The sequence below is a fragment of the Coccinella septempunctata genome, chromosome 1 (genome assembly GCF_907165205.1).
Source record: "Coccinella septempunctata chromosome 1, icCocSept1.1, whole genome shotgun sequence".
Taxonomy (NCBI): Eukaryota; Metazoa; Arthropoda; class Insecta; order Coleoptera; family Coccinellidae; genus Coccinella; species Coccinella septempunctata.
In genome coordinates, this window is record NC_058189.1 from 428,601 (window position 1) to 454,866 (window position 26,266).

General features: G+C 37.5%; 1 protein-coding gene and 1 long non-coding RNA gene across 5 annotated transcripts in view; both read left to right on the forward strand.

The window, feature by feature from the left end:
• LOC123316792 (discoidin domain-containing receptor 2-like) overlaps positions 1 to 26,266 on the forward strand; it is a 321,074-nt gene that overhangs the window by 43,310 nt on the left and 251,498 nt on the right. The gene's annotated exons all lie outside the window — the stretch shown is intronic.
• LOC123316830 lies at positions 629 to 1,090 on the forward strand. The gene is made up of 2 exons (XR_006538100.1): positions 629 to 826; positions 1,045 to 1,090. It is a non-coding gene; the product is annotated as an uncharacterized LOC123316830 (long non-coding RNA).

A 26,266-nucleotide genomic window follows, 5' to 3' on the forward strand; every position in this document is an offset into this window, starting at 1 on the left:
AAAATCAAAACTATGCCCAAGTGATAGAACATGACAAGCCAGTGCAGTTGACTCCTTTCTATTCTCACAGTCACGTCTATGTTGTGCCGTTCTATGTCCCAAATATTGGCCCGTTTGACCCACATAACAAGCATCACAATCCTTACAATTTACTCTGTAAACTACTCCCGAACATTTCTGTCTGGAATCCTTATCTTTAACTTTAGAAAATAAAGAACGTACCGTTTTCGTATAGTAATACACAACCTGATTAGTGCCCCGCCTCATGATGCCCTTCATCCTCTCCGACAACCCCCGTACATAAAGCAGCCTACAGAAAACAACATTACCCTCACCTTGGCTAATTGCAGCAGAATCGTGTGGTTCTCTACGACTCGATGAGTTAAAAATCTTTTTAACTAAGTACTTCGGGTAGCCATTCCTTAATAACAACGATGTTTGTTCGTCAAAATTTTTCTTGTGAAAGGATACATGTGATAAGTTGAGGATCTTATGTTTGATTGATTTAACAATAGTGATATTGGCTCCTTGAGTGTTGTTTATTCAAATTTGATTCAAAAAATTAAGTTCAAATGAAATCGTTGAAACACGTTGGATCCGCCACTGTACGTTTGAAAATTGTTCTCGTGGTTTGTCATGCGTGGGTGCTGTTTTTGTGATGTTGGGGTTCAGTTGACTCTCGGATATCTCCATTGTGTGTTAACCGTGTTGATTCTGTGTACATCGATGATTTTGATCCTTGTTATACCTAAATGCTTATTTTATGTTGCAGACGATTTTCTTTAATGAAAGATTCAATTTTTTGATTTTTTCTTGTATTCCGATGGTGAGTTTGTGGAATGGCCTTTTTTGGTGCTTTTTCGTAGTTTTATTCACATGTCTGTTCACATTCTGATATTTAGTCATAATTGACCATCTTTAATTGTTCTTGTCGACCTGTTATTTCATATTATTTCATTTTATTGTTTTCATGTTTATTTTTAATCATTGTAATTTTATATTTGTATATTGTTTTGTTTTTTATGAGTTTTTCTCTATTTGTAGCCTGAAGAAGGCCCAATAAAGGTGCCGAAACGTCGCTGAAGGAATAGTATTCTTTGATTTGGTTCCTTGACCGATACTAGCTATTTCTTATCTGACTCTCTTTGTTCTAAAGGTGCTATACATGAATTTCATTGAGGTTCCCTAAATGTTGATTGACCAACTATATACATAGGTATAACAATTTAAGATTGCTTGATTCATTTCGAACAAATAGTTTTAATTGTACTTTCTCGCTCAAGGTAACGGTTTTTGAGAAAAATAGTTATTTTCCTAACAAGTGCCTCGTTGTCGAGATGAAAACTTCGAAAAAAGTACAGTGTTAGCGCCTCTACTGTCCAATATTTTCGCCATAGCTGTCTCGATAATTGCTGACATGAGTATGCCAGTAAGAGGTGTTGGAAGATTTGATGGAGGCCGGTTTAACCTGAAGCACCTCAGAGCAAAAACACGTACAATGATTATCACGGAACTTCAATATGCAGACGACTGCGCACTTATCGTTAGCAGCTCAGAGGATCTACAAATAATGTTGGATACCTATAAACATATATACGAAGCTTTAGGCCTTCGACTCGATATTGACAAAACCAAAATCCTGGTAAGTCAGCCAGAGAGCCTTCAAACAGATATCAGCCTGGAGAATGAAACTCTAGAACAGGTCGAGCAGTTCAAATACTTGGGAAGCTTCATAAATACTAGACACGGAAATACACAACTGTATCAATTCGGCATCACAGACATTCCGGAAGCTAAAGGACAGAGTGTTTCAAAATCACGACTTCAATCTGAAAACCAAGACAGGCGTTTGAAAGCAGTAGTCCTCCCAACGCTTCTTTGAAGAAGCGAAAGCTGGACTCCCTACAGGCGACACAATAAACAGCTTGAACAAAAGCAACAACGTCATCTAAGACAAATAATGCACATCAGATGGTTCCACAAAGTTCTGAATGCAGAAGTCTTGCAACGTGCGAGTTGTACAACAATTGAGACTCAAGTAACGAGGGCCCGACTCAGATGGAGCGGCCACATTCTGAGGATGCAAGACACAAGACTCCCCAAAATAGCTCTGTATGGCAAATTCACAGAGGCAGCTTGGAAACCAGGAGGACAGTATAAGCGGTTCAATGATATACTGCATCGATCCCTGATATCAGTTGATGCCAATCATAACTGAGAACAACTAGCGTTGCATAGATCACAGTGGAGGTCTTTGGTCCACAGTTATAATGGAGACTCGAAAAGAATACAGCGGCGGCCAAATCTGGTTGGTGACTATCCATGCCCGGAGTGTGGAAGGATCTGTAGGTCACGGTTGGGTCTCTTCACTCACAGGAGGTCACACAGTAGCGAGTAGCCCTAAAAAATGATAAGTTTGATAGCACCGATAGTTTTGTTTTTGAGTCTTTTTGTAGATTTATTCTCGGTAACGGGATGCAGCAATGAATGAATGAATCTCAATAATTTTTCGATTTTAGGCCAATGGAGCATCTCGCTCCACAATGTTTAAGCATAAATACCCAGGTATGTACAATCCACTCAATTTAAACATACGAACAAAGGTGCATATTCGTGTAAACGCTCCAGAACTATATGAAAGTGGTTAACGAACAGCTAATTTTCCTGAAGCTCATAACAACTCAGCAGGAAAAGCGTAGAACTATTTAATAACCTCGATTTTTAGGAGCCCCTGGGAATGTTGTTCATCAAAAAGTTCTCGACTCGAATGTTCGTACGAGCATGCGGTCACTGAATTTCTTGAATCCGCTAATCTAGAACATTTATTCAATTGTGGGAGAAGTTTAGTTTTATATCCCTCTTGATACTCCGGGAATGAGCTCATGAAATTAATTCGCTAAATCGTAATTTTTCGTGCAGCAGTTTCATCTGTGTTGTTCGGATGGGAAGTTAACTTCGGAATGCGAACTTCTGATTAAAGTGCGCTAGTTCCGGAGACAGCATTGCTCTTATCAGGTTTTTCCATTTCGTTCGGAATAATATTGATTTAACAGGGTGAAACTATAGTCAAAATCGACTTTGAGAAAAAAATTCTCAAGTCTTTATGTTGAGCCCTGCTACACGAATCTCCAGAGTCATTAGTTTCAAGACCATCAATAGAAATTGACATCATCTTTTCAAAGCCGGAAAATGGAGGTGTTAAGTTTTCGTTGGACAACACTCTATAAAGTTTCATCTAAAAAAAACTTATATACAGAATGAATTAATAATCCTTAAACACCTCATAGAAGAGCTATTGGCGACTCTAAAAAAATACTTCTTTTTTCTGCGAAGGTGTCCTTTTTTTTCAAAATAACGCTTCTTTCAACACCGAGTTAACATTATTTGTACTACCGCTTATAAATTAAACAAATTCATTAGTTTCTTCTTGTTAAAATATTCTTTGTGAAGATAAACATATTATAGTTCACCACTATTCATACGGTTTAGCATATTTATTGGAGTATTCAATGAAGAATATATCAGCGCTAGAAAAGATACATTTTATTTATTCGTTACCGTGATCCTCAGAAACGTAACTCTGTGGTGTTATTTCGAAAAAAATTTTGAAAAAATTCATGTCTGCATCGAAGAGATTTTTTTTGTTATAAAAGATAAAAAGTGAAAGGAGTGTAGTTGTTGTTAGGTGTTTTATGTCTTGAAACTTTTTGCAAGCCTAAAGAAGCAGATGGCAAAACTCTGTGAAACGTCGTCATGGAAGTGCCTAAAAAGATTCAAGTTTCAGATCTGTAACTCCAAAGACATAAAAGTTATGAGAACTTTTCGGAATCGTCAAAATCTCAATTTTTGTTAATAACTCGAAATCTAATAATTATAGGCCGATTGTGTTTTCAGATTTGGATTACTCATGAAAAAAGAGCTCGAGAACATGTCATCCGTTTTCTTCTAGCTGCTATAGTTTTCGAGATCCCCTCTGTAGACAACGAATTTTGCCCACCCTGTACAGGCCAATCAGAATTGAAGCTATTCAATAAACGAGACGGGTCTGATGCAGGTGAAACACAATGCAACAATTTACAAGATAACGGGGTAGTTTATCGTGGTCTCTCCGTGGCAACCTTGGGTGTACACGCCAAGCATTACCAGCAGAAAGACTTCGAGACCTCTGCCGATTGGTTTCCGTCACCAGATAGCCAGGCGACAGAAGTCTGCGGTAAACGGGAAATCTAAACGGAACACAACAGGGGTAGGACAGGATAGGTTACTGTGGTCTTTCCGTGGCAACCTTGGGTGTACACGCCAAGCATTACCAGCGGAACGACTTCGAGACTTCTGTCGATTGGTCTTGGTTCACCAGAGAACCAGGCGACAAAAGTCAGAGAAATAAAAGAATGCAACTTTGAATCAAGAAGTATGCGGTATCAAGACTTACGGTTTGTTCCGGTACGTTTACACCACCAAGAACAGATCACAGGGTCTTCGAATTTAGAAAAAAATTAATAAGTAATGAATGTCGAAGAATGAATTGCCAATCAAGAATCACTGCCAAATAATGAATAATGAATCAAGCTGAACCGAAATGAATGAATGAATTTCGGTTTCGAACGCTGTAAAAAAATCAATTTTAAAAATACCCTGCATAGGAGGAATCAATATTCTAAACCCAATACGATATTCTATTCATTCGATATCTGATATACGATGTTTGGAAGCCCTAGAAACCCCCGGATGAAATGTATTTTCAAAAGAATTAAAAGCGCATCCAATCCGAGCCCTCTATATCGACATGGAACTTTTTAGTGGCTGTTTTACAACACTCCAATTGCCAGTTTCCTCGGGCTCGCTGTCTAGCAGCCCAGACCGCGGGAATAACTCTCAGAAGCAGGCTGCGTCTTTCGGGAAAAGGTTTTCCCGTAATTTATTAATTAGATCTTGGTCCCGCTCATTTGTGGAAACTTTTCTCCCTTCAGATTCAACTTGCCCCGAACAATTACCGTCATTACTCCATTTCTTTGAAATTCTGGAAACAGAATTTGCGCCGGGGAAGCGCTGAGAGCTAATCGTCTAGCAGACCACCGGTTTGTAATTTGGGGTTATTCCATTATTGATACTAGTCGATTCCGTAAGTTTCATTAGAGCCGCTGTGCCTGAAACAGTATAAATAACTTATCGGTGAACGGTTCCTGAATATTTCAAACTGATGGAAAATCGATACTGTTCATATTTTTTTGATGCCTTCTCCGTGTTTCACGTGGGGCGGGTTTTACTGACGCACCAGACACATAAAATTCAGCCATAATAAAACTGACAGGTTACGTGCAACATGTGTCATTATGGTGTTGAATTTTTGAAATGGTCAACGGCTACGTTTTTTGTCGGATTTCTGATGTTCGAGACAATTCTGTCGAAAACGAAGGATTGAAATGAGCATATGTATAGAGGAGCCACAGAACTGCATCATTTTAAATGATGACACGCGAGAAGTTGGTCAATAACAAATTATGGATACGAGAAGAAACCAGTAGCTTCAGTAATTAACTTGCAGAAGGACTTGCTGACAACTAATTAGCTGTGAATTGTACTATACTCCATTCAATTTTATTTTAGCAGTCGGTTTGCCATGGAAATTTGACACATTTTACTCTGTATAGTACGAAAATGTGGAGTTATGACGCTTGTCAAAACATTTTTGGGTTTTAAATCAACGCTTTGTTGCCCGTTCTACGTAAAAGTTTCTGTTATTACGTATTTTATCACTATGTCGAATCTCTTCGGAAAATTTGTGACGAACATTATTGAAGTTTATACAAACTGATTGAAGGCATACCAAATCCAGTTATTTGCATGGAAAATACAAGAGATCAGTATTGTATCATAATATGCACTAGCTTGAGGAGAGTTAATGTTCGTTATCTTCTTTGGCTTACATCATTTGTAAATTTCAAAAATATTAACAGATAATTACAAGAATGTTAAATTCTTCAACAAAAATCACCTTGCATCAATATAAGTAAAATGAATTGAAGGAAGTTTCAAGTTAAGATGAACTTCACATGAATAAACAAGTAACAGGGCAACTTGCGCGTATTTGTGGTTATTCATCTTAATACATTGATGTAATAATAATAATTATAGGTATTTATTAGTACCAAAGATTATAGAGACCTACTCTATAATCTTTGATTAGTACCTTAAGACATTCACATTGTATAGGAAAAGTCAAATGAGAAATAGAAAAATCCATTTTAGGGAACTTATTCTCCGATGACATTTATCGAAAATCCTGTAGTAAACTTTTCGCATTAATTCACTCAAACATAAAATTCTCAAATTCCACCACTTTTTTGGGTCTCCCAATAGAAAGAAATTCTTTGTCATCTCCTTCATTCACAATGTTTCTGATTGTGGAAATATTCAGCTGAAATATAAGTCGTTTAGATTCAGATGAAACATTATATGAATTCTCTTACATTGAATATGTTCGCTACCGTCTGACGTATTGTTGATTTTAGAATATCAGGGTATAACTATTTGAATGAGCGGACCTGAATTCTAAATAGCACTTCCTGAAACCCTGTTTTTTTTTTCAATCACTTTCGGCATTTTCGTAATAAAAATTGATATTAGTTGTGGCAACGGCGTTCTGACATTAACGACATTTTATGAGTGCCAACCTAACTTCGTTCTAGTTACAAAAACTTCAGAAAATTATTTCATGGCCAAAAAACTGCTAAAATAAATTTGAATGAAGTATAGTTATTCTTGAATAACTTATGAGGTTAGAGAAAAGATTGATTTCCAATTAATTTAAGCCGATCACTTGCAAAAAAGTTTTCGAATTAATGATTTCAAAGTTTTCAAAATAACTTCGAAGTAAGTCAGTTTTTTATCATGAATTTAAGGCAAATTCTCCCAAGTCAACGTTGTTTTCAAGAAATGATGGAATTATCTAACCGAAGATGTTGTCGAAAAGTTTTTAAGTAAAATGAATGGTCGGAAATTTAGGTCAAAACTGGTAGTAGTAAATTCCATACAACCATTTTGAAATGAAAGGATGGGATAACAATAAAATAATGTAATCGTGTAAGAATAGTATGAAGCCTATTGTTGAAAAGCGTACCTATATTCTGACAGTTCCAGAAAAGAAGTGTGTCAAACGTCATCTGGAACCTCTTCAGTGGGTTTTTTTTGCTTTTCGAAGAAAATTATTCAACCGTTCAAGAATAACCTGAAGTACACATATAATTTGGAAATTTGCAACACGAAACCCCAGTAAAGTCACGAAAATTATTTTTCTGTAATATCTTCCCCTATATTACTTTTGCGCAACCTTGTAAAAGAGTGTCATTGGAATTTAATATTTGTTTACTGAAACATTGTAAATGCTCATAGCGGTTATACAGGGTGACAATTTAAAAACTTGCCAGGCCAATTATGTCACGATAAGGATGTGTTCAGAGAAAATTCCAGGTAAATTTTTTTTTCGGAGGGAGACATTTTTTGAGCCGAATTGTAAGCCGAAATCTCCTCAACCCTAGGTGTTCGAGCTATCACCCCTAAATTCTTGATAGGGAATAGAGGGTGAGCTATACCTCAATTGAAAGATCACTTGTCCCTCCGCATGAATACTTTAGTTTGCAAATTTTTATTGATTTCTTGAAGTAGTTACAAGAGGTGACAATTTGAAAACTTGCCAGGCCAATTATGTCTCGACAAGGATGTTTTCTAAGAAAAAGCCGGAACAGGTGAATTTTCAAGGAAGGGTGGCATATTTTGAGCAAAATTGTAATCCCAAATCTCCTCAAACCTAGGTGTAAGGGCTATCACCCCTAAATTCTTCATAGGAAATAGAGGGTGAGCTGAACCTCAATTGGAAGACGATATGTCCTTCTACATAATACTATTGTCTTCAAACTGAGGTATAGCTCACCCTCACCCTAATTAAGGGGTGCAAACCCCTACACCTAAGATTAAGTAGATTTTGGCTTACAATTCTGCTAGAAACATGTGGCCCTCCAAATAAAAATTGACCTGTTCGGGATTTCCTCTGAAAACATCCTTGTCGAGACATAATTGGCCTGGCAAGTTTTCAAATTGTCAGCCTGTATGGAGCTGCCATTAAATTCCATCTATATTTGTCCACTCTGTACATGTATGTTCAGCCAAAAAATTTTTTTTTAGAATACATGTTCCTAAATTTTCATTTCTTCTGGTGGTTACACTTTTAAGGTCGCTGGTTAAATATTGGAACAGTTTAAACATGACCTTTATCGAATTCGATGAGAGCATGCAGTGAATCGATAGAAAAGTTCCGATAGTTTCCACTTGGTAGCCCTTTTTGTGGGTCTTCCAATACCGCTGTAAAATCAAAGTGGAATCACGGCTAATTTTAATCCATTCAATCAATTAACTCTCTATCATCAATCAATTGAACCTGCCTGTTCGACAGAACGAAAGCACGGTTGCTTCAAAATCAATCAAAACCATACTTCATTACCGCACGTTATTAGAGTTTCAATAAAATCCATGATTGTATTAGTCCTAATTACATTATGGGAGCAGAGCCGGATTTCGCTTCGTTTAGGATATAATTCAAATGGTATAGATATACAGCAGCGATCCTTCAGGAAAATATTTCCCGATGAAGTGCATTAAACTGATTAGTGAGTAGGTACTATTATATATTCCAGTGTACGAAATTTGAGTGAAAATGAACCCGAAAAACTTTTTTATCCCATCAAAAGTCAATCCAATCAAATTATTGACAAAACAATCAACTAATATTTTTCGTTTTTCCACTGTTCATTTTTGTGTTAACTTTGAAGGGTTCTCTGGAGTTCAATTCTCTATTGTCTCATCGTTGGACCTGAAAGTGACACATTTTCTAAAACAGTATAACCCTTCTTGTAATAAATCTCGAAATTTCATCCACCACAACGGTTGAAGTTCTAACTGACCCCATCTTTTTGGGAATTTTTCGGAAGTCGGCTTTCGACACGCGTATTCCCGAGGAAAATCATCATAGATCCTAATGCAATACCTATTCTGAAGGATCCACTCTTCTTGTAATTATTCTAGAAATTTCATTGAGCTCGGCGCAACCGTTCGTTCTTGACGAATTTTTAACTAACTCCATACGAGGATATATAGAAAAATTCTCAGCCTACTATAGAACCAAACAAAATTTCAATGTAAAAATATTTTATTACCCAACATATTCTCTTCTTAATTGGATATATTTATTACAGCGAACCTGCAACGTCTCTAGACCTTTCAAAAAGAATGTTTCTTCTTGCTCTGCAAACCAGACCAACACAGCTGTTATTACCTTGTCGTTGGAAGAAAATTTACAACCTTTTAAACATTTTTTCAGTTGAGGAAAGAGATGATAGTAGGTTGGAGACAAATCTGGTGAATGAGAGGGGTGTTCTAGTAATTCAAACCCTTAATCACGAATCACAAATCATGAGATTTGTGTGCAGGGGCGTTGTCCTGCAGAAACAAAACACTTTTGGATAGCTTTCCGCGTCTTTTCTCTTTAATTTTTTCCCGTAGAGTGGTCAGTAATGTCGAAAAGTGATCTCCGGTTATTGTTCTACCCTTATCCAAAAAATCAATAATGATTACTCCATGGCAATCCCAAAAAACTGAAGCAAGAACTTTTCCAGCAGATTTTTGGACACGAAACTTCTTAGGTCTTGGAGAACCAGAGTATCGCCATTCCATCGATTGCTGCTTTGTTTCTGTATCGTAGAAATGAACCCAAGTCTCATCCATAGTAACAATTCGGTTGAAGAAGTCTACATCGTTTTCAAATCGAGCACAGATAGAACGCGATGCTTCTACCCTTGCACGCTTCTGGTTAACATTCAAACATTTGGGTATCCATTTTGCAGCAATTCTTCTCATGTCCAAATTGACGTGAACTTCAGATATCCGCTTCAGCCCACTTCGACGGTCTGATAAAATCATCTCATGAACTGCATCGATTTGCACAGAAACTGGCCTTCCTGATCGGTCATCATCTTCAGTGGAAAATTTACCTCTTTTGAAGCTTGCAGTCCAATTTTTGACGGTCGCATACGAAGGACATTGACCACCAAGGGTATTAAGCATATCTTCGTAAATCTGCTTACCTCTTAACCCTTTTAAATACAGGTACTTGATGATGGCCCGATACTCCAATTTTTCGATTTTCACAATTTCGGTGGACATCTTCTTTCTTTTAATTTATTGCGTAACTCTGGTTTACTTTTTTGACCGCAAACTTCACACTGACACTTCTAATGAGTTATTGCTTATTGCTATGGTAACGCAATACTTTTTTTATGCATCCAACTAGTCTAAGCTAACTAGATATCAATAAATTCTCGTACTTTTCGAAATTTTTGGAAGATCGGCTTTCGACATGCGTATCTCCCAGAAAAATTATCGTAAATCTTAATGAGTTACATATTCTAAAAGAGCAATTCTTCTTGTAATGAATACGTAAATTTCTTCCACTTCGATGCAACCGTTCGGTCTTAACGAAGTTTTAACTGACTCAATATTTTTTGAAATTTTTCTAATATCGGCTTTCGACCCGCGTATCTCCCAAGGAAATTGACGAAGATCTCAATGCGATACATGTTCTGGAAGAGCAACTCTTCTAGTAATAAATTTCGAAATTTTATCAACCTCGGTGCAACCGTTAGGTCTTGACGAATTTTCAACTGAAATTTGCCATTTTTGGAAAAAATGCCATTTCAACGATGAAAATCTAAACGAAAGGTGATAGGTTGTCATGATTGGCTGCCCCTAATAACTGGCCACCCTAGGCCCTGGCCTACTTGGCCTCAAAGCAAATCCGCCACTGCCCGAGCAGAAAAAATAAGTCGTATTGAAGACTGCTGAAAAACATAAGATGTATGAATTTTTCAACTTCTTGTGACAACACTATAGTGTAACAAAATATAATATAATTCCTTAAAATTATTCCATTTTTGAGATATTTAATGAAAAGTAAAAGGTTTGAAATAGAAAATGTATGGTAGACTTATGTTGAAAATTTATCTCCTCAGCTCAGAAAATCCCTTCATGCTTTATAATAACCATTTTCATTTCTACATGGAGTGCAAATAATTAAAATCGTTGTCGTCAATTATCATTTCTCAATACAAGTGCTCTTCAATGTGCATATTAACGAACCATAGCCCTGCTCAATTAACCACAACATGACCAAGAAACGAACAAGCAATAGTTCAAGCGCCTCCTTGTTATGTCCAGATGACTAATTTTTCGAACGTGCACGCACCACTTGACGAGGCCTCACTCGCATATGCCTACATCGGACATGACAACGGAATATTGGACCTGCATCGCACATTTGCATTAATTGCATTTATGGCTTTGGTGCTGTATAGGAGACTACATGGATTGGTACAGACGCAGGTGTTTATGCCTCACCTAATCAATTGCTCAACGGTAAATTGTTTCATCGATCTGCACGGAGGCAGACGGCTCGTACAGGGAGATCTGGTATCGTGTGGTGTATGGATCAAAACCTGCATGTATATTCATGCTAGATTGGCAGCAGGTTATACCTAGTGCGGCGTTTGATTTTGTAGGAAATGGGAAATTAGATTTGTGTCTTAGGGGCACATCTATTCGACTGTAAACAGTTCGAACAGATATCGGATTAGATCTGGAACGGGACCTTGTTTGGGATTTCTGGGGTTGAAGCAATATCGGCAGTTGCCTGTGCTATTGGATAACAACTAAAACCTCTTATGTGATGGAAAGTTATTGTAGACTGAGAAAACTATAAACATATTGGACTGTTTTAAGCGAAGCACTTAAAAATCTATTCAGTTTAGCAATTGGAAAGATCTTCTGATAAAATAATCCAATTCTGTAGATCGACTATTCATGATATTTTTTTCACGAGGATGTATTGATATCTAGTCAGCCTATACCAGTTCCATGCATACAAAAAAATATTCTTTTACCATAGCAACGAACAATAACTCATTAGAAGTGTCAGTGTGAAGTTTGAGGTCAAAAAAGTAAACCAGAGTTACGAAATTAATTAAAAGAAAGAAGATGTCCACCGAAATTGTAAAAATCGAAAAATTGGAGTATCGAGATATCATCAAGTCCAGTATTTTAAAGAGTTAAGAGGTAAGCAGACTTACGAAGATATGCTTAATACCCTTGGTGATCAATGTCCAAAAAATTCGTGATGTAGGGTTTGAATTACTAGAAGAAGTTTAAAAGGTCGTAAATTTCTGCCAACAAGGAGGTAATAAAAGATGTGGAGGCCTAGTAGGCAGAGCAAGAAGACACATTTCTTTGAAAGGTCAAGAGACGTTGCAGGTTCGCTGTAATAAATGTATCCAATTAAGAGGAGAATATGTTGGGTATTAAAATATTTTGTTGGGTTCTAAAGTAGGCTAAGAATTTTTCAATATATCCTGGAATATTGTTTGTGTCTAGGTTTTTCCCTGTGATGCTAGTGTTTGGTACTCTTCCATCAGTGTTTGTAAATGGTAACAGAAGCTTTCATAATAGAGCATCTATAATTCGCTAAAATACGGAAGAAGAAGAAAAACTAATTGAAAAGTTTGGGGAACTAGGGGAAAACAGAGAGAAACGTAACCAATGATGAACACTGTAATCTCATAAATGTCGAAAGATTATCCCAGAAAAGGTATTAAAATCGGAGCATTGTATTCATTACTAAAGATACTAACTTCACTAGTTCGAATTTATAATCAGAACGGTCAAACTGAAAACTATTGCTTGTCTCTAAATTAACATTCTGAAAGTTGATGAAGAATTTGAGCTCTGTCTTTTGGTCTAGTTCGTGCAGAGTTACTTAGGACTAAGACTAAGAAAAAAACAACTTACATCTGCCCATTACATTGGTTCCTATAGTAGGTAACAGTCCTCAGTATTTCTGAATAAACCCTCGATCAGTTTATTTTCTTCTGAACTTCTCAGTGCGACAGGTTTATATGGCCTGGGAACTTAGAACCATTTTTCCAGATTGGTGGCTTTTGAGAAGATATTTGGGAGAACTAAAAATTGTTGTATTTCCACCCCCACTCCCCCAAAACCTGACGCACAATTGTGAGACTTTTTGCTCAATAATATACAGCGTGAGTCTTTGACTCGTTCAATTTATTGCTTTTCATTGCTCATTGTTTCTGTATCCCGTTACCGAGAACAAATCTAAAAAAAGACTCAAAAACAAAAAGAACGGTGCGATCAAACCTATAATTTCTTGAGGCTAATTGCGAATGTGTACCCTCTGTGACTGAAGGGACCCAACCGTGACCTACAGATCCTGCCACACTCTGGGCATGGATAGTCACCAACCAGATCTGGCCGCCGCTATATTCTTCTCGAGTCTCCATTATAACTGTGGACCAAAGACCTCCACTGTGATTTGTCTAACGCTAGTTGTTCTCAGTTATGATAGGCATTCACTGATTTCAGGGATTGATACAGTATATCCTTATAACCGCTTATACTGGCCTCCTGGTTTCCGAGCTCCCCCCTGTGAATTCACCATACAGAGCTATTTTGGAGAGTCTTGTTTCTTGCATCTTCAGAAAGTGGGAGCTCCATCTGAGTCGGGCCCTCGTTACTTGATTCTCAATTGTTGTACAACTCGCGCGCTGCAAGACTTCTTCATTTGAAACTTTGTGGAACCATCTGATGTGCATAACTTGTCTTAGATGACGATGTTGTGTTTGTTCAATCTGTTTAATATGTCGCCTGTAAGGCGTCTAGCATTCGCTTTCGTAAAGAAGCGTTAGGAAGACCTCTGCTTTGTAAACAGCTGTCTTGGTCTTCAGATTGAGGTCGTGATTTTGAAACACTTTGTCCTTTAACTTCTAGAATGCCCGTGATGCCTTCGACTCGTACAAATATATTAACAGTACATTCTTGAGGTCAAAAGAACTTTTTTCCTATACCACTCTGATAAAAGATATAGACATTATTTCCATAATAATTTATGCCACCCCTGAAAAACCAAAATTACCTTCAGGATAACTAGCTCAATCTGTGACAATACACATCTATGTTTCTTTTTAAAAGAGTTGTGTTCGGTCAAAGTACCAGTTTTTTATTTTTGAAAATCAAATAACTCGAAAACGGCGCATTATAGGAGAAAATTTGAAGAGTATTTTTCTTACAAAACGTTGAAATATTTAATAAATAGCATCCAACTCAGTTTCAAGATTTGGGTTCTTCGAATTTTTGGTATTTTTACCTAATGGTCATAATGAGGATAATGAAAGACTTGGGCGATACCTTGTGTTCGGTAAAGATTCATCACATAAATGGAAAACTATACTCCGAAATTCATTCCAGTCGATACAACCGTTTGTGAGATAAAAAAAACATTACGGTTTTTCAACAGCCTGTATCTTTGAAACCGAGCCGAGTCGGATAAAATAGTAAAGAAAAAAGTGTTTCTTTTGACCTCAAGGATCCACTATTGAAATATTTGTACTAGTCAAAGACCCACCCCGTATGTGTAGAACAAATTTCAGTTGGGGAAATATTTTCACTTTGGATATTGCTGTCTAATTGTACAAACTAAGCCTTGAGAATAAGCGAGCAAAAATTAATAAAGCAAAAAGAGACTCTAGTTAGAAAAAATAAAAGTCGCCACGAAGTAATAGAAACAAATAGAGTAGAAAATAAAAAGAAACCAATTTAATGATTATAAGCTTGAATCCCATGTTTATGTCTCATTTAAAATACACATTTGAAGAAGTGGAAGTAAACTTTAGTTCGTATATTCAATTGTCAACTGCAAAAGGCCTCTAGACAAATTGAAAATAGAATAATAACATATCCAAACTTCAAAAACAAGTTCATTGATGATACTTTCATAAAAGGAACTGTCGAATCTGAAAACCTGTTTCATTTCTTCGAATGAAGTGAATAGGTGAGTAGATAGCTGGCTACTGTTTTCCAAAAAATTGCAAGGAATAATTACAAGTGGTGGAAATACCCCTATAAATTTTACAAAAACCGGTCAGTTTTTCGATGTAGCTTCACGTTATGCTCCGACCCATCAATTTGTTAGCTCCCTCAGGCCCAGGCCACCTGAATTTACCAAAACGGATACCCCATCCATACGAACATGGCGTCCGACACCTTCATTCGACTTAATTTCTTGGATCCCTCCCCGATTGCGAATTTTTTGAGCGACAGTTTCATCCCGTGCCTCATTGCGGAATGACAGCGAATGAAATTGATGATGTAGTCCGATCAGAAACTTTCCACTATCGGCCCGCGCGTATTGTCCCCGACAGATTCAATCGTCTGTCCGGACGGCGAAATTGAAATTGCCCAGAAATCGGCCGCCTGATCGGAAAAATCTCCCACTCATACATCATAAAAGCCTTTGTATTTATGGGTGGTCCCTCGCAATAAATCGTTACCTGAAGGGATGAAACATATGAACCATTGTTGCTGACGTTACGGAAGGCATATTAACCATGCTTCTATTTCGTTCTGTTTGCGTATGTTGGTGAGTCAGCTCCCCGCCGACCCCTACGTCCGAAATCCGGCAGGGTATTGCCTGTATCTGTTGGCATTGGCATCCTTCATCCAGATGAGGGGTGGGTGGTGGCAATGCCCAGAAGTATATCGGAAATATCGATACAGGAGATGAGAGATTGATGGCGTTATGAGGTCAGCTCGAATAATACACTCGACATCTCGAAGAAGATGGAAGTTTTCCGCCGCATCCTTTGTTTTTGGTTCATCTCACAACGAAAAACCATCCAAATCGAAGGACAAAAATTTTTCTTAAATACATATTACATCTCACGAAACTTAAAAATCTGTTTGGAGATGACCTATTGTTTTTAAAAGAAAAGGAATACCACTGTCGTGAGTCAGAAGTTCACTTATTTAAACTCATAACCAAAGCGGTCGTCCATCCAAGAGCCGAACTCACCCATTGCTGCATGACCGAATAAAAATGATTTTTAATATTTCCACAAGTAGAGATCTGTTTTAGCGAAAAACAAGTAGGGCAATTTAACCTAAATTGAATAGTGTTGAAATAGGATACCCTGTTGTTCAATCAACCTTCCACTCAGTGTATCAGTAATCTTTGGAAGTGACAAGAAACGTGTCTGGTAAAATTTTTACTGAGTATTTATCTTAGTTGAACAAAAAATTATTATTCATCTCTCTCATTTTACCAGTTGCAGGACTTAAACAATCATTCAAAATATGAAATTCCGAGGTTATAAGGTTATATTCTCATGCAGTGGCTGATTAGCAGTCTTGGCCGACCTAGGCCATTCGCCATCCACATACTCTGAAAGAGCATTTTTTTTCTCGTGATTAATCTCGAAATTTCATCGACCTCGGCGCAACTATTCGGTCTTGACGAAGTGATACACGTTCCATAGAAGCAACTCTTCTAGTAATAAATCTGAGAACTACAGCGATCTTGAAGGTATTGACGAAGTTTTAACTGACCCCATCTTTTTGGGTCATCTTCTAAGGTCACCTTTCGAGTCGCGTATCTTCCAGAAAAATCATCACAGATCGGAAGGTGATACACATTCCGAAAAAGCAACGCTTTTAGTAATAAATCTGAGAACTACAGCGATCTTGAAGCAACCGTTCGGACTTGACCTTTTAACTGGCCTCATCTTCTTGGCAATTTTTCGGAGGTCACTTTTCGAGTCACGTATTTTCAAAAAAAGTCATTATAGATCTAAACGTGATACATGTTTTGAAAGAGCAACCCTTCTCGTTATAAATTTCAAGGTTTCATCCATCTCGGCTCAACCGTTCGATCTTGAGGAAGTTTTAACTGACCCCATCTTTTTGGGAATTTCTTGAAGGTCAACTTTCGAGTCGCGTATCTCCCAGGAAAATCATCCTAGGTCCAAATGCTTTACATATTCTGAAAGAGAAATTCTCGTAATGAATCTCGAAATTTCATCGACTCCCCCTTTTGATGAATTTTCAACTGAAATTTGACATTTTGGGAAAAATGCCATTTCAACGATGTAAATCTAAACGAAGGGTGATAGGCTCACTAATTTGTTCGGAATAGATTCAACTTATTGAAAAAGCTATATTTGCATACCAAACTTTCGGATATTCATCACCGTTTGAGAGGAAATCGAATTTTTCGTTGTTCCAATTTTCATTTTCGAGTTTACATTGAACTCTGGAGTGCAATTCTCTATTGAATCATGAACTGTTTGGTTTACTGAAATCTACAAAATAACTTCTATGCACTTCATATTCTTCCGAGATACTGGTTATTCAGGATAACGATATTTTGATTAATATGATGATGAACTTTATGCTTCTATATTGTGTCAGGTTATTGAATGTGTCCAAACACAGGGTTTGCCTTCAGTGGATTTCTTTAGGTTTATTATTCAGATATAAATATTGTAACAATCTTATTACTATTTTGAGAGACTTTGAAGATCACTTTCATTCCGGATATTTGAAAGGATGAAAAATTTTCCAATATGGAATTTTGTAAAACTGAAATCAAATGAGTATGTTCCGAAATCTTTTCAACCAGTGGATAATCTAAATAGTAGTACACTGCCTTTTCAAACACCTTCACAAATAAGGCTGTGCCACTACTCGTTGAGGTTAATTGGTAAATATGAAGTAGTCATGGAAATTCTCGTAATTTCCTTATTTCCCGAGCCTCTCCTCGTTTATCCGGAATGAAAGTGATCTTCAAAATCTCTCATAACATGACATAATATAGAAGCATTAGTATATCATCAATGATCTGTCAACTTGAATAGTTTTCGAGTTTTTTTTATTGGACGAACCATAGGAAGAGACACGACATATATTATTTCTTCTGTTTCAGAAAATACGGAACTAGAATACCTACGTAAGAATAACGTAAACATGAATGAAATGAAAGTTACCCCTAAACCCCTATATCACTGAAGTGGCGGACTGAAAAAGAAGCTTAGACTGCGTCAATGCATTCTGCATGAAAAAGTGTTTCTAGAATGTAACATTTGTTTTTCGATTGATAGAGGCATCAGTATGAAGAGCCGAAAATGAGCTTTCACTTATAATTTGAAAACAAAATAAGATGAAGGGATGCAGTTTTATCCATTATCCAGCTTTTGAAAATGGAGATAGAAAATGTGCCATCCATTTTTCCCAAGCTCAACAGTTACAGTGCTGCCATTCAGTCCCATCATCGAATTTTGATTGAAATCAGCAGGTGTTATTGAAATGATGATCATTCATTTGAAAATATATCTCTGTAATTGATATCGAGCCTAATTGAGCAGAAAATAATTCGAATGAAAATGGGAAATAATTATTTCATGATATCAAATTATAAAAATACGTTATGATTCGTTTTAATACATATGCAAACACAGTAAACTATCAGAAACTCGACTTAATTTATCCTCACTCATCCTCCTACCTCATTGAATGTGGAAAGAATTAATATAATTAAATCGAGGTTGTAAACAGTCTTGATTGTCAGGCGTGGAAAATAACGATCATGAATTATTTGTCACATCCCTAATCTTGATACGAAATTCCTCAGCTGCAGCAGTGACAGAGGGCTGTAGGAGAAGTTGAGGCACCATCAACTTGAGAGTATTTATCGCTTTTCTGCACCCCAACTTAATAACGTTGTTTCGAAATGAATAAATAATAATTATTGTCACTGTAAATCCCCGAATGGGGACCGATTTATCGCCTGCGAACAATTATATTTCTCCAAGTTCCGTAATGAATTTGCAAATGCTGACTAGAGTCAAGCGATAAAAATCGAATTAGTTGTGATCGGGGAAATTTGTCGTCCCCTTATTAAGTAATAGCCTTGATACGGAAAACTGGTTGGAATCATTAACGGCACAAGTTGAGCGGATTTTCGAATTCAATTTATAAATGAAGCAACTTCGAGGCACATGTTTCATGAGCATAACTTGAGTCATAAAAAAGTAACCGAACATTGAACCTAGTTCAAACTTAAACTCAGCATGAATTAGAACTGTGACTTTTGTATTTAAGGATATATTTTAATGTTGTGGATATTTTTTCTCAATTTTTTCATGAGATGTAGAAGAAATTATGTGATGTGCAGAATAAATGGCTCACAAATAAGGACTATCTTAGTGTCATACTCAGAGTGTGTTTTTGACCTATACATATATTTCAACCGAACTAACAGAAGATACCTGATTTCTGATTTGGCTCTGTTCAGGTGATACAGGCTGTTGAAAATTCTCCATTCTATGGAATGCAATGATTTTCGGAATGTAGATTTTCATTGGTGTGATTAAGATGTCTTAAACTCTGGTGTATTCACTGATTCGATATTGTTTTTAATTTCGTGGGGATATCGGACCAGTTTCGTTTTTCCCACTGTAGGTAGCGCTGTTTAGAATTTGACAGAGCATTGTCAATTGATATTTGAAAATAATTTGAATACTTTCCTACGACTAACGAATATGTTGTATTTATAAGCGATTATTGGTGTGTGAAAATGTATTAGTTTCGAGAAAGGGGTGTAGAACATTCATTTAACCAACATGTCGTTCAGTAAGTTTAGGTTTCTGTATGGACAATCAAGAACTTCAGCTAATAATTCGGTGTTGTTGGAATTTGAGGCAGAAAAAATCAGATGAACGAACATTCGGGAAGGATATAGCTAAGTTTTATGGCAACTTCAGCAATATTTCAAAGAAACTGTATTGGAAATACGTAATGTGTGGATTGTGGACATGTATTGAGAATCAGAAATTGATAAATCTATTCGAGTTTGTTCTTCAAATATTCTTCCTGAATAGATATAGTGAAAATTACCTTTCCATCAACTGAATATATTGGATATTTGACCAATCAATTGTGTTTTATTAAAATCATATTGAATTACCCCCTCACGAATTCAAGTTGTCAAACGGAAATTATCTTGAAGAAGAACAGTAAATACTCCTTTGAACCCTTATTCGGTAGTGTTGAAATGTTGACAAATTTTTACAACGAAAATTGAACTGTAAATCACAAATATTCCTTAACAGCTGTCAAAATGGGCCAGTTCATATTTTGCACTCGTTGATCGATATTCGATATCAACGCAAAACAAAATAAAACGAGAGAGTATCTTGGACTTCCTTTGATAGAACAAGGATAAAACGAAGCAAATGACATGGTGGCGCCGCCACGAAACTGATCCCATATCCCCGATTTTCTGAAATGTTGATGCTTGCAAAATGTGACAAGTGCACACACCAGTGTTTTAGACATCTTAGGTGTGATGAATCTTCTACTAACACGAAATTCCATCTAAATCTTACAGTTTCTTCATTTTGCCCACACAAATAACAGAAATTAGGAATATTCAACACTTTAAAGTATGTTGAACGCTCACTATAATGAATATTTGACCATTTTGGAAAATAAACGTATCCTATCTTATAATATGCTGTTTTCGAGAAATTTGATCTCGAAAAATATCTGAGGAATTCGAGAAATTGGTTGCAATCCTGCTTAAAAGAACCACAGATGTGTATATAGTATCAAATAGATTTGGCTTGTTATTCTGAAAAGAACTTTGTTGTCATTATAGTGTTCTATGTTTGATAACTGGTCAAAGAGAACGTTCACAGAAAAATTATGATATGAAATGAAAGGTTCGATGGATTGGATATACATGAATCTGGTAACTATTGTACGAAATAAATTAAAATACGATAATAAATTATTATATATCCAATATGAATACAGAGCCAAAATTGGTTGTTGAATTCGTTATTATTATCGGAAATGGAATACAAATTAAAAGAAAAATATTATTCAATACTAATTGGAAGCAAAATTGCAGTTACTCATTTATTGTGTCATAAATACTACTTCCTTCACCGAAAAGAATGCATAAAGTGAGTCTATGCTTGTTTCTTTTATATATAGTAGATTCAGAAGGTTAAAATGGTATATTTAATGTTTGGAAAAAATGCAGTGTCGGGTTTACAGGGGTGGTATAGCTAATTATGAAAATTAAAGTGGCTTTATCTTTCTATCTAGGCCGAATTAAAAAGAATGCCAAATGAATTATTTTTTTATCTTAACCTAAGGAATCTACTCTTTTGAGAGATGTACCAATTAAAGACTCACCCTGTATACTTAACAGTTTCTTGAAAACGATATCACTTTTTCGGAGTGAGATAGCCGAAAACAAGGATTATATGTCAAAAAATCATAATTCACAAAGAAAACAAGGAAACACAAAAAAGAGACAAATACACATAAAGAGCTAAGGGCCCAGGATACATTAAAAATATTAAAATATTTGTTGACCTACAATATCAGAATTAATAGAACTAGTATAGCCAGGAGATCCACCTTGTAGGTAGATTCACCTTTACTGGCAGATTCGCCTTTCGTCCGTAGCTCGGGCCTTCGGCCCTCGCGATACGCCTTTTGTTCGTAGCTCGGGCCTTCGGCCCTCGCTCGATTCCCCTTTTATAAATATCTAGGCCAAAAACGTTTTTTAAAAGCCCGATCGATTTAAGGCACCTCGTTCTGTGATCGCTGCCAAGCCGTCAAAACTGACGTTAACCTTTAAATCACACTCTGACATCGATTGTCAAAGTGCACTTTCACTTAATTTTCTCTGATAATCAATAGAAAATAATTTAATTTTGTGGAATGTCACTCGATTTTTAATAGACGTCAAAAATTTTCAAAATTCTTACGCTTTTTTAGGTAATATCGTTCGGGCTCCGGGAAAAAAAACAGGCCTATTTTAATTTCGGGTTCTTCGAGCTTAGTTCGACACCCATCCCGGCTCTCGAGCTACCGCGGATCTCTCAAGCTAATCAAATCAAATTGGTACCTTTTCGCGAAAATCGTGAATTTCGCGATTTTCTCACGCAATTTTCGGACACTTCTAGACGGGGTAAAAATACGATCTAGGCATTTTCGGAAAGCTCGATTCTTACTCTTGCGTTCCATTTACCGCTCTACCCGGCCACGCGCCTTCGGCGCTCGCCATTTCAAATTTCCCATACCCTCTCCACCGACACTTCAACGTGGCAAAAAATTTGATACGATTCAGTGATCATTTTTTATCAACGTTATAGTATTAACTAGTATAGCCAGGAGATCCACTTTGTAGGTAGATTCACCTTTACTGGCAGATTCGCCTTTCGTCCGTAGCTCGGGCCTACGGCCCTCGCGATACGCCTTTTGTTCGTAGCTCGGGCCTTCGGCCCTCGCTCGATTCCCCTTTTATAAATATCTAGGCCAAAAACGTTTTTTAAAAGCCCGATCGATTTAAGGCACCTCGTTCTGTGATCGCTGCCAAGCCGTCAAAACTGACGTTAACCTTTAAATCACACTCTGACATGGATTGTCAAAGTGCACTTTCACTTAATTTTCTCTGATAATCAATAGAAAATAATTTAATTTTGTGGAATGTCACTCGATTTTTAATAGACGTCAAAAATTTTCAAAATTCTTACGCTTTTTTAGGTAATATCGTTCGGGCTCCGGGAAAAAAAACAGGCCTATTTTAATTTCGGGTTCTTCGAGCTTAGTTCGACACCCATCCCGGCTCTCGAGCTACCGCGGATCTCTCAAGCTAATCAAATCATTTTGGTATCTTTTCGCGAAAATCGTGAATTTCGCGATTTTCTCACGCAATTTTCGGACACTTCTAGACGGGGTAAAAATACGATCTAGGCATTTTCGGAAAGCTCGATTCTTACTCTAGCGTTCCATATACCGCTCTACCCGGCCACGCTCCTTCGGCGCTCGCCATTTCAAATTTCCCATACCCTCCCCCAACACTTCAACGTGGCAAAAAATTTGATACGATTCGGTGATCATTTTTTATCAACGTTATAGTATTAACTAGTATAGGCAGGAGATCCACCTTGTAGGTAGATTCACCTTTACTGGCAGATTCGCCTTTCGTCCGTAGCTCGGGCCTACGGCCCTCGCGATACGCCTTTTGTTCGTAGCTCGGGCCTTCGGCCCTCGCTCGATTCCCCTTTTATAAATATCTAGGCCAAAAACGTTTTTTAAAAGCCCGATCGATTTAAGGCACCTCGTTCTGTGATCGCTGCCAAGCCGTCAAAACTGACGTTAACCTTTAAATCACACTCTGACATCGATTGTCAAAGTGCACTTTCACTTAATTTTCTCTGATAATCAATAGAAAATAATTTAATTTTGTGGAATGTCACTCGATTTTTAATAGACGTCAAAAATTTTCAAAATTCTTACGCTTTTTTAGGTAATATCGTTCGGGCTCCGGGAAAAAAAACAGGCCTATTTTAATTTCGGGTTCTTCGAGCTTAGTTCGACACCCATCCCGGCTCTCGAGCTACCGCGGATCTCTCAAGCTAATCAAATCATTTTGGTATCTTTTCGCGAAAATCGTGAATTTCGCGATTTTCTCACGCAATTTTCGGACACTTCTAGACGTGGTAAAAATACGATCTAGGCATTTTCGGAAAGCTCGATTCTTACTCTTGCGTTCCATTTACCGCTCTACCCGGCCACGCGCCTTCGGCGCTCGCCATTTCAAATTTCCCATACCCTCCACCGACACTTCAACGTGGCAAAAAATTTGATACGATTCAGTGATCATTTTTTATCAACGTTATAGTATTAACTAGTATAGCCAGGAGATCCACCTTGTAGGTAGATTCACCTTTACTGGCAGATTCGCCTTTCGTCCGTAGCTCGGGCCTTCGGCCCTCGCGATACGCCTTTTGTTCGTAGCTCGGTCCTTCGGCCCTCGCTCGATTCCCCTTTTATAAATATCTAGGCCAAAAACGTTTTTTAAAAGCCCGATCGATTCAAGGCACCTCGTTCTGTGATCGCTGCCAAGCCGTCAAAACTGACGTTAACCTTTAAATCACACTCTGACATCGATTGTCAAAGTGCACTTTCACTTAATTTTCTCTGATAATCAATAGAAAATAATTTAATTTTGTGGAATGTCACTCGATTTTTAATAGACGTCAAAAATTTTCAAAATTCTTACGCTTTTTTAGGTAATATCGTTCGGGCTCCGGGAAAAAAAACAGGCCTATTTTAATTTCGGGTCCTTCGAGCTTAGTTCGACACCCATCCCGGCTCTCGAACTACCGCGGATCCCTCAAGTTAATCAAATGAATTTGGTACCTTTTCGCGAAAATCGTGAATTTCGCGATTTTCTCACGCAATTTTCGGACACTTTTAGACGGGGTAAAAATACGATCTAGGCATTTTCGGAGAGCTCGATTCTTCTTCTAGCGTTCCATGTACCGCTCTACCCAGCCACGCGCCTTCGGCGCTCACCATTTCAAATTTCCCATACCCTCCCCCGACACTTCAACGTGGCAAAAAATTTGATACGATTCAGTGATCATTTTTTATCAACGTTATAGTATTAACTAGTATAGCCAGGAGATCCACCTTGTAGGTAGATTCACCTTTACTGGCAGATTCGCCTTTCGTACGTAGCTCGGGCCTACGGCCCTCGCGATACGCCTTTTGTTCGTAGCTCGGGCCTTCGGCCCTCGCTCGATTCCCCTTTTATAAATATCTAGGCCAAAAACGTTTTTTAAAAGCCCGATCGATTTAAGGCACCTCGTTCTGTGATCGCTGCCAAGCCGTCAAAACTGACGTTAACCTTTAAATCACACTCTGACATCGATTGTCAAAGTGCACTTTCACTTAATTTTCTCTGATAATCAATAGAAAATAATTTAATTTTGTGGAATGTCACTCGATTTTTAATAGACGTCAAAAATTTTCAAAATTCTTACGCTTTTTTAGGTAATATCGTTCAGGCTCCGGGAAAAAAAACAGGCCTATTTTAATTTCGGGTCCTTCGAGCTTAGTTCGACACCCATCCCGGCTCTCGAACTACCGCGGATCCCTCAAGTTAATCAAATGAATTTGGTACCTTTTCGCGAAAATCGTGAATTTCGCGATTTTCTCACGCAATTTTCGGACACTTTTAGACGGGGTAAAAATACGATCTAGGCATTTTCGGAGAGCTCGATTCTTCTTCTAGCGTTCCATGTACCGCTCTACCCAGCCACGCGCCTTCGGCGCTCACCATTTCAAATTTCCCATACCCTCCCCCGACACTTCAACGTGGCAAAAAATTTGATACGATTCAGTGATCATTTTTTATCAACGTTATAGTATTAACTAGTATAGCCAGGAGATCCACCTTGTAGGTAGATTCACCTTTACTGGCAGATTCGCCTTTCGTACGTAGCTCGGGCCTACGGCCCTCGCGATACGCCTTTTGTTCGTAGCTCGGGCCTTCGGCCCTCGCTCGATTCCCCTTTTATAAATATCTAGGCCAAAAACGTTTTTTAAAAGCCCGATCGATTTAAGGCACCTCGTTCTGTGATCGCTGCCAAGCCGTCAAAACTGACGTTAACCTTTAAATCACACTCTGACATCGATTGTCAAAGTGCACTTTCACTTAATTTTCTCTGATAATCAATAGAAAATAATTTAATTTTGTGGAATGTCACTCGATTTTTAATAGACGTCAAAAATTTTCAAAATTCTTACGCTTTTTTAGGTAATATCGTTCAGGCTCCGGGAAAAAAAACAGGCCTATTTTAATTTCGGGTCCTTCGAGCTTAGTTCGACACCCATACCGGCTCTCGAGCTACCGCGGATCCCTCAAGTTAATCAAATCAATTTGGTACCTTTTCGCGAAAATCGTGAATTTCGCGATTTTCTAATTCAATTTTCGGACACTTTTAGACGGGGTAAAAATACGATCTAGGCATTTTCGGAAAGCTCGATTCTTCCTCTAGCTATCCATGTACCGCTCTACCCGGCCACGCGCCTTCGGCGCTCGCCATTTCAAATTTCCCATACCCGCAACCGACACTTCAACATGGCAAAAAATTTGATACGATTCAGTGATCATTTTTTATCAACGTTATAGTATTAATTATATTCAATTTTTGATAATTGTGACTACTTTTCGTTAATATTCAAATATTTTGATATTTATAATGTTTCATCAGCTCTCAGTTCTCTATATTATGTACCTATTCGTCCCTTTTTGTCTATTTTCTTGTTCCCTTCCGATACATGCTTACTTATCAATATGGCACCAATGTTTTCTCTTTCTTGTTTTGCGCGTCTCCTGTTTTTCATTGTGAATTATAATTTTTCTACAGCATATCCTTTTCAGCTAACTTGTTCTGAAGGTTTGAGGAAGAACATGGAAATCGTTTCCTGAATATTTCGATCTATTTGA